At 36.6% G+C, this 10,317-nt stretch overlaps 2 non-coding genes across 2 annotated transcripts; both read right to left on the reverse strand.

Annotated features, from left to right (window-relative positions):
- Positions 1 to 2,742: 2,742 nt before the first annotated feature.
- Positions 2,743 to 2,814, reverse strand: TRNAM-CAU (transfer RNA methionine (anticodon CAU)). The gene has a single exon. It is a non-coding gene; the product is annotated as a tRNA-Met (tRNA).
- Positions 2,815 to 3,496: 682 nt separating this feature from the next.
- TRNAM-CAU (transfer RNA methionine (anticodon CAU)) lies at positions 3,497 to 3,568 on the reverse strand. The gene has a single exon. It is a non-coding gene; the product is annotated as a tRNA-Met (tRNA).
- Between the last annotated feature and the right edge of the window lie 6,749 nt (positions 3,569 to 10,317).

The raw sequence follows: 10,317 nt of genomic DNA on the forward strand, positions 1-10,317 counted from the left end.
ACATGTCAGATGGGCTATAATTGTTTTATGCGAATTGTGTGCGTAGCGAATAGTTTATTCTATTTTAATCGCATTCTATAGTTAATGCTTGTGTGAGAGTGGAGGGGGTTTTGATCATGAAGGCCTAAGAAATATGTGTGGCAAAAGTGTGTGCGTGTGTGCGAAGAGAATTCTTGGGTAGGTCTTCTTTGCCAATAGAACACACATCGTTTCTATAAGAAGTCCATACATGTGAGTGCGAACAGATAATGTTAATGGCACATGGCGCATGGCGCAGTATCGTTAATCTAATCACATAAAATATTGCCGGAATTAAAATCAATGAATTTAAAAATATCTGTTGATGACATACTGTGATTAAAATTTATTTGTAAATAATGCTTTCTAACGGATATATACAGGGTGAGATGGAAAAAACTGCAACCAACTTCAGACTGCTGTCATTTCTAAGCCACTCGTCCGACAGCTGTTAAAATTATTCCAGTGACAGCTCATTATATTGTTTACAAGTGTACAAAAGCATTTTCCAGAAAAAAAGTTATTCGTGATGGAATTCAAGCGCGATAGTGTGATTTTTTTATATTTGACTGAAAAACTAAAAGTAGCTATCGTTAGAGGACTCCAGTGAATTAAAATGTGAATAAATTTTTTGTGTCTCGTAGCACCGCTCTTTACCGTGATACTGGTAGCGTAGCCGGAAGAAAACGTGGGCTGAAGAAAACAGCAACATCAGCAGAAATGGTTCGAAAAGTAAAGAAGCGACTTGATCGAAAACCGCGTCGTAGTGACCAAAAAATGCCTCGTGAGCTGAAAATATCGCAATATTCCATTCGGAAAATTTTGAAAAATGAGCTCGGGGTAAAGCTGTTGAAATTACAAAAAGTGCAAGAACTTATACCGCAATAGAAAGAAAATAGACTAAAAAGAGCTAAAGAGTTGCTTCGCTTGGCCGAAAGTGATGAACTGCCGAAATTGGTTTTCTCCGTCTCCGATGAGAAGACATTCGTTGTCCGGCAGTTTGTAAGCAAACAAAATGATCGTGTTTACTTGCCAAAGAGGTCAGCTGAAAATGTGCACCTTCGGTGGGCCACCAGAACTCAAGCGCCGGCCATGGTGATGGTGTGGGCCGCCATAACTCCCACACCGATGGTCGCTCTCCGCTGGTATTCTCGTATTAATAGACTGTGACATCAGAATTAATGGCCGAAAAATGGCTCGTGAGCTGAACATATCGCAATAGTCCATTCGGTAAATATTGAAAAATGAGCTCGGGGTAAAGCCCTTGAAATTTCAAAAAGTGCAAGAACTTACACCGCAACAGAAATAAAATAGACTCAAAAGAGCTAAACAGTTGCCGAATTTGGTTTTCTCCGATGAGAAAATATTCGTTGTCCCGCAGTTTGTAAACAAACAAAATGATCGTGTTTACTTGCCAAAGAGGTCAGCTGAAAATGTGCACCTTCGGTTGGTCACCAGAACTCAACCGCCGGCTATGGTGATGGTGTGGGCCGCCATAACAGCCGAGGATCGCTCTCCGCTCCTATTAATAGACCGTGGCATCAGAATAAATAGCAAAATATTATGGCGAAAATATTCTGGAGGGTGTAGTAAAGTCTTGGGCACGCAAACATTTTGGCCGCAAACCTTGGACTTTTCAACAGGACTCAGCACAATCGCACTCAGCACGCGCCACCCAAGAATGGTTACAAAATGATTTTCCATGCTTTATTTCCAGCGCACAATTGGTATCTCCGGATACCAATCCGTTGGACTATTGTGTCTGGAGCATTTTGGAAAGCAAGATTGGCACTAAAAAATACCAAAGTGACGATCATCTCAAACAAGCACTTCGCCGAGAATGAACCAAAATACCGCAGAGCAACATTCGGGCAGCGTGTGATGGTTTCATTAGCCGTTTTAAGGCCATAATTCGTGCCAAATCAATGGCATAATGGTGATCAATTCGAACAAATCTAAACTTATTCTAAAATTTGATGCTATTTCCGACATTTTTTTCTTTCATTCAATAAATTTAAAAAAAAAAAATTTAATCGACGAAGCCTGTCCGCAGGCAACATTCTTTGCGTCAATTGAATTTTGTAGGGGAACAAATGAAAATCAATGTGAATAATCCGTTGTAAAGTGGACCGAACCATGCCGAACTGCTGAGAACGGCGTTTTTGGGATGTTCTTGGAGACCTCTCAACACTGGCTCGTACGGCAGCGATATTGTCGGCCGATCGCCTTGGTCGACTTTTATATGGCCTCTTTGGATTAGAAAGAGCCTTACCAGTCGAAAATGTTTCGTATAAACGCTTAAGGAAGGCGCACTTCTCACATTTTTAATGTTTTAAAAACACGTTGAGTTTTCACAATTGACTTCTTCTGTTGAATGTAAATTTCAACTATTTCAGAGCGCTCGCGTGGCGTGTATTGGTTCATGGTAAAAATCTGCTTGGACTGACGCTTCAAGCGCGGTATGTCATTAAGCAATGTGACATCTCTGTCAAAAGTTATGGCGTTGCCAGATGGACAACCCTGTATAACAGATGAACACACCACTGTCATACTTAGGTAGAAAAACTTGCAATTCCAAACTTTAATGTTCGACGGAAAAGAATTTAACTCTCTGATTATTAAGGAGGATATTAGCAGCCTTATGGTGGACATTTTTAAAGCCCGTCCCAGTGTCAAACATTATATTTATTATTCTTAACAAATATAATAATTGCATCATTCGCTTAGCAGAGCAAGGTTTCGATCCTCGGACCTCTGGGTTATGGGCCCAGCACGCTTCCACTGCGCCACTCTGCTCTTTTTCTCGTAATTACTACTAATTCAAATTTAAACATTTTTGAATGGAACCCAGATAAAGTTAAGGTCCTTAGGATTTTTGGTATTGAAAACGGGTCGTACCTTAACGCCAGATTTGAGGTATTTTTTTACTTATGGTTTTAAACCTAATTGACAGTTTGAGTTCACAGTATGTGGAAAACATTCTTTCAATGAAATTTCGATAAAGGACTAAATTTTGGAATAGACCCCATATAACTATATCTCCAGATATTCGATATTTGCATTATTTGTATCGATGTTTCTACCAAAATTCTTTCAAAATATGTATTTCGAGCTTGTAATGGGCACTCCATCCTATGACAGAAAATTGTGTATCCGCCCCCACATTTTCGTATATTCCGCTTATTACCCTTTATTCTGTATTTTATGATTTCAGTCACATTATTAACCGCAATTTGGTATTGGAGCTCGTAATGAGTGATACTTTAAATGACAGGTCTATTTTGTATTAATGGTTCGCAAAAGGCAAATTATTGGATATACATATAAGATCGGGTATCTAATAATCCGGTGTCTTCATAAATGGTGGAAGGTATCAAAAGTTCGGCCGGACTTAGCTGTTTTTGTTTTACTTGATAAGGATATGGTAAAAAAAATTCGAAGGACAAGAAGAGTTGTCTTAACTACTCTTTGACACAATTAGCAGAGCAAGGTTTCGATCCTCGGACCTCTGGGTTATGGGCCCAGCACGCTTCCACTGCGCCACTCTGCTTTTGCCCGGAAATTATTAACTAATAAATTAGATATTGAAAAAATATTGTTTATCCTCCACCATAATATATAACGAAAATTAATTTTTACTCTTTGGACTTTTGATATTCAAACGAAACATAATGTCTTTTCCGAACCAAAATAGCTAAATTTCGACAATATGTCAGCTCAAGATTAAATATAGGTTCACGGTCAACAAGTTGGCGTAGCTTTCGAATAATCGGTTGTAATTTGATAATAAAAATGTCCAGACTGTTTAGTCATGTTTCCGAGGTTTATTGAGGTATCTCAAAGTTTGTGGAATCAAAGTTAAGGTAAGTTGCGTTTTTGGGGTCCGAAAACAAACATTTTTTTCCAATTCCACACAAAATGGTTCACTCTTCATAAAAATAATATTTATGTGCAAAGGAATTGCAAATAGTTTACAAAAATGACAGTAGATAGGTCGTTATCTCGTTTTTTTTTTTTTTTTTTTTTTTTTTGGAAAAAAAAAACTATTATTTGTACGAAGCTATAACATATTTTCGCAAGTAATATTTATTTCACACCTTTAGAGCAATGACCCACTTTAAGGTAATAAAATCGTATATAAAAGTGAATTCTCATGTAGGGCACAAATACTTAATTTGGTGCGTAAATTCAAAAACGACCTTGTTCTACTTAAAGCCATCGCCACACCAAATATGCTTGATGGTGAGAGAGTGATAGTGTCTCTCTGGCTCTCTCTCGTTTTACTGCAACTTATAAATCCATAGACAAATTAGGTATAGACTAAAAAGTTGTCTCATCTGTTATCTCTGAAAAAAGTGATTCAATAGATGTCGTTCATGCTGTGAGAGAGGTTCAGCAGACTCACTCAATTCTCTCACTATGCAAAATATTTAATATTTTTATGATTCCTTATTATTTATCAATTAAAAACTAAACAGTGACTTTGTTTATATTTACATTATCCAAATATGTCGTGAAATATAAAAATATGGAACTTAAATAGCAGAAAAAATGAATAAATTGTTTTTGAAGTCGAGTGACTTCACTAGCCCTGAGTGACTTCACTAGCCCAAGATCAATCATAGTGACATCTGCCGGAAGTGGTAAATTTTAAATTTTTTTAGTCTATACCTTTATTTGTCAATGATAAATTATTAAGATCGTCTCAAAAGAGAAATGAACAAAAAATTAAATAAAGGAAATCCGAATAGTTTATCCAAAATTAAATCTAAAAATATCAGACACATGTGAAGTATGCATCGGGAGTTAACCATATTAGGACGAAAAAGTTCTGCCTACAGCAAAATTTTTGAAAATGTTCGAGTTAAGATTTTTTGTATTCCATGTATTATAGGCAATATTTTTGGCAAAAGTCGAGGAACATTAACGAACATTAACCTCTTTTGATACATTTTGTTCAAAAACGCTCAAATACTCCATTAAGATGTAATTCTAACAGATCAAAATATTCCGCAAAATTATTTATTATAAAATTTTACTGCGGGTCTCAAAATAAACAAAAAATATCAAAACTTACCTAACAGCCGGAAATCTGTAAAAATAAAAAAATATGGTTAAGGGTTAAAGTCGCACTCCATCTGAATGTATGCAAAATTATTTCATAAAATATTAAAAAAAATACGTCTAAGATAAAAATATTATATTATAAATTTTACTATAACTTAAAATAAATGTTTATAAAAATGTGTACAACAATTAAATATCTATCCCACTTTTGCTTTAAATTTGCGACGAATAATTTTATACGTTTCAAGACCAAGTCCACCAAATAAAATTTCATTATGCATCTCACTTGGCATCATAAAATATATAACTACAGAAAAATTCCAACAGATTATTAAAGTTGAACTAAAAAAGAAAAACACGTGTGTAGGCGTTTTGAAAGAATATATCTCAAAATAACATAGAGGGGGAGAAGATGCCCCCTTTTCCACATTTTTGAAAAAAAAATGGAATAAGAATAACAATAAAGATATGTAGTCCTCGGCAATATGACAGACACTTAAACGAGTATTAATTTGTTCGAAAATTGTAGCCCTCAAGAGAGTGCCTAAAGAAGTCGTTTTGGTAATTATACCCTCAGGCATATGGCTAGAGAGGGTATGTATCATTTGATACGGGCAAAACATGCCTCATCGAAATAACGGTTTAAGACCCTAAGTTTTTTTGGAACAAATCCGTTGCAGGGCATTTGGAGTCGATCTAGCAATGTCCGTCCGTCCGTCCGTCTGTACGGCTGGTTCTCTAGAAAGGAGTATCCGAGTTTGACCAAACTTGGTACATCGTGATATTATTATAAAACTTAAATCGAGTTCGATGATGGGCAATTTTGGTCCACTCCTTTTGGTACCTGTCCCACCAAACGTCCAAATGTTCAAAAAAAATATTTTACTGCACAGAAAGAGAAAGGACAATCCGATTTTGCTCCAACTTTGATCCACTACATCAAGTACCTCCCCCATAAAGGGTCAAAGTTTTGAATACTGTCTTCACATTACACACATAACAATATTTTTATTAACCCAAGGTCTGGGTGAAGATGGATTATATCGGTCCACTCCTTCTGGTACCTCCTCCACAAACGGTCAAAATGTTGAATATCCATGAAGCTCATAAAACGCGAAATTAACATCCGATTCCATCCAGAATTGGCACATTTCAATATTTATATCAACACAAGATCGGTTAAAAAAATATTAGAGATCGGACCATTCCTTCTGGTACCTACCCCACAAAAGGTCAAAGTTTTGAGTAACCAAAAAGATAAAAAATCCGAAATAAGCATCCAGTTCTCTTCATATTTCACACATCCCATTATTTCGTCTTACACAATATCTCCTGTGAATATGGAATATATCGGTCCTCTCCTTTTGGCACCTCCCTCACAAAGGGTCAAAATTTGCAATATCCCCGAAGCCCCGAAAACGTGAACAGAAGGAGTGGACGGATACATCCCAACTTTACAGCAGATTTGGTGGTAGTAAAAAAAATTATGGGATGTGTGAAATATGAAGAGAACAGAAGGAGTGGACCGATATTACCCATCTCGAAACTCAATCTAAGTTTGATCTTATCGGAGTTAGTTTTCAAAATTTTAATTATAGCCTCAGCCATATGGCTAGAGAGGGTACATATCATTTGATATGGTTAAAACGTGCCTAGTCGAAATAACGGTTTTAGACATTAGGTCTCTTTGGACCAAATCCGTTTCAGAACATTGGGAGTCGATATAGCGACGTCCGTCCGTCCGCCTTTCTGGTTGCTGCGCACGTTAACTCTCCAGAGGAGTATCCGGTTTGCTCCAAGCTTGGTACATCGTAATATTATTATGAAACATAAATCGGTCCACTCCATCTGGTACCTCCCCACAAAAGGTCGGATTGATCAACGAAAATATTTTACTGCAAACAAAGAGATAGGATAATCCGCTTTTGCTCCAACTTTGTAAATCCAGATACTATTGGCATCAGTACTAGGTCAGGTGCGAAAATTGACAATATCGGTGTACTCCACAAAGGGTACAAATTTTGAATAATTATATCTCTTATAAAGTGTAATATAAAAAGTCGATCGTCTTCAAATTACACATATCTCAATATTTTTATTAACCTATGGTTTGATGTGAAGATGGGGTATATCAGTCCACTCCTTCTGGCACCTCCCCACAAAGGATCATCTCAATATATCCATCAACACAAGATCTGTTCTAACGAGTGATCGGACCATTTCGGTCATAACTTGCGAAACAAGTCAGCGATTCTTCACAACTTGCTATATCTAAATATATCTCTCAACCAAAAATCGGGTAAGGACATAAATGTTCGATTTTCTTGTAATTTTGCCCATACCAATATTTTTATCTGTATTAGATGAAGCATGAAAATCGAACACTTTGGTCGACTATATCTGGCACATTTTAACATTTTCTAAAAATTATCACATATCTCATAGAAAGTGAAGGAAGTAGTCGATATAGGCCAAACCTGGCACGTTGCCATATTTATATGATATTTATTAAGTTCCTATACGAAATGGACAATTTTAGCCCATTTCTTCGAAAGAGGGTCAACAATTTGAGTAATCATAACAGAAGTCAAAATATATTTAAATAGTCAAACATAGGCTGAGGGTATGCATCTGGCGGTAAAACCGGTTGATACTTTTTAACTTTTTCCTATAATTATCGAAAGAGCCAACATTTTCGGAAGTAAGGGAGGTAATATCCCTTATTAAGGGAGTTATTTTTCAAAAATAACCAGTAAAGAAAGTCTTAAAGTCGGGCGGGGCCGACTTTATGATACACTACACCAATTTGCTAATTTAGTAGAGCTTCGTTAAAAATTAAAAATTTTTATGGGAGAATTCAATCATACACTCTATAAATATAAATATAATTTAAAGTTCAAAGGACTAAATATGCCGTAGCATTTGTATCTTTTAAATTCGGACTTGTATTTCCCATTTGGTGCACAATTAATTTGAAATCGGCAAAATATATATATGGGAGCTATATCCAAACCGATCTTGATAAAATTTGATATTTCTTAGCTGTATTTGATATATTTCCCTGAATATCGTTGTTACGGAGTACATATTACGGCTGTGGTAACAAATATAAAAAATCGGATGAACAATATATATGAGAGCTATAGCTATATCTGAACCGATCTTCAGCATATTTCGACATACTAGCTTCTAGACTCAATTCGGTCGTAAGTACCAAATTCCATCCCATTTGGACAAATATTAGACATTTGGTGCACAATAATAGGTAAATCGAACGAAGTTATATATGGGAGCTATATCCAAATCTGAACCGATCTCGATAAAATTTAGCAAATGTATTTCTGAGCTGTATTTGATATATTTTCTCAAATATTGTTGTTACAGAGTGCATATTACGGCTGCGGAGGACAAAAATAACAAATCGGATGAACAATATATATGGGAGCTATAGCTATAACTGAACCGATTTCGCTCAAATTTGGCATATTTATTTTCAGGCCTAATTTGGTTGTATGTGCAAAAATCCATACTATTCGGGCTGATATAACACGTTTGGTGCAGAATAAAAGGCAAATCGGACGAAGATATACATGGGAGCTATATCCAAATTTTGACCGATTATTTCCAATGTCAATAGGGTTCGTCCTTGGACCAAATGATTTGTGCAAAATTTCATCTGGAAAGGGGAAAAAATGCGGACTGTACTATGTTTACAAAAATACGTGGACAGACGGACAGACGGACATGCATAAATCGACTCAGAATGCGATTCTATGCAGATTAGGAACTATGGGTCTATCTCGTTTCCTTTTGCCTGTTACAAACAAATGCACGAAGACATAATACCCTGACCACCTTGTTGTGTAGGGTATAAAAATAAGTAAAATGGCTGCCTTCTCTGTACTTTTCATAATGATAAAAACCTGAGATGATCGCTTCTTTCCACCTAATTTAGGTTGATATTTTGCAGAAGTTGCTCCACTCGGAGCTTGAAGGCCGAAGAATGCAAATGCCAAACAAGCCTTGATACTATTATGTAAATATTTCAAAATTAGGCCAAAGTATTGGTCACCCCCACCCAACATCTAAAGCCCTTCCAACCAAATGTTGTAGAAAACCAACAACCATTTCCATTGTCCCCAAACAAAATAGCTTGTGTCCATATAAATTCCGTAACATAAACATATTATTGCATTAAATTAATCAGATAAATTAGCCATTAGTCGCGACCTCGTAATATCGCCCATTAAATGTATCAATTAAATTATTGACCCGCAATTACGAACGGTTTCGTTTTAATAATTAGTTAATGACATTCGAGTTTTTGACAAATTTTCGTTCGATATTGAAATCCAATTGGAACGGGGTTGGAGGTTGGTGGTCAAAACCTTTATTCAAACAAAAATAACAGCAACAACACTTTGGGTTGTCCTTACTCAAAATTGACTGAAAAGACCATAAGCCATATCGGTGGGTGGGGACGGACGGTCACTTGGTCAGTTAATTAAGATTGTGTTAACGGTTTAGATTGTTGCTTTGCTATTAACCATAACATTGCTTGTGTGTGCATGTGTGCTTTTGTGTGAATTGTTGTGGTGGCTGGTGGGGGGTGGAGAGGCACAGCAATGATGTGTGCTCGTGAGAAATTCTTTGGACACAGGTGGACAGTTATAAAGGCAGTCAATCACCCTCGCACCACATTTTCCCATATGTTTACACGGGCAACATTGCGTACCAGCCATGAATATCTGTCAAAGACAGATACAAATGCCAATAATGTCATTATTATTCTTGTTGGCTTACAACATAATTTCTGTTGTAAGCACCTGCGAGGGAGTAGGGTGCGAGTGGGGGTGGAGGTGCGCGGCGTGCATATGAGATATTTCCGATAAATCTTTTTCGAAAAGTTTTCTATGTGAAAAATCGGTCTTCAGAGACTAAGTTGGTTTTTCATAGAAAATTAATTCGTCCAAAGGGACTGAGGTTGATCGACAGGAAAATGTAAGTCTAAAGGAAACTCGAATCCCTGCAGGTGGTAGATGTTTTTATAGGAAAAATGTTGGTCCCTATGAACTGATGTTTTTCTATATAGGAAAAATGTTATTACGGACTGGGGTCCTCATAATACAAGGATTGAGTTCGCGATTCGAAGATGGGCGGAGATTCTTCCATTTAACAAAGGATAAAAAATCATTCATCAACGCCCAACCGAAACGGCTGAAGCTAGAATCT

The sequence above is a fragment of the Musca domestica genome, unplaced genomic scaffold, assembly GCF_030504385.1.
Source record: "Musca domestica strain aabys unplaced genomic scaffold, Musca_domestica.polishedcontigs.V.1.1 18, whole genome shotgun sequence".
NCBI lineage: Eukaryota > Metazoa > Arthropoda > Insecta > Diptera > Muscidae > Musca > Musca domestica.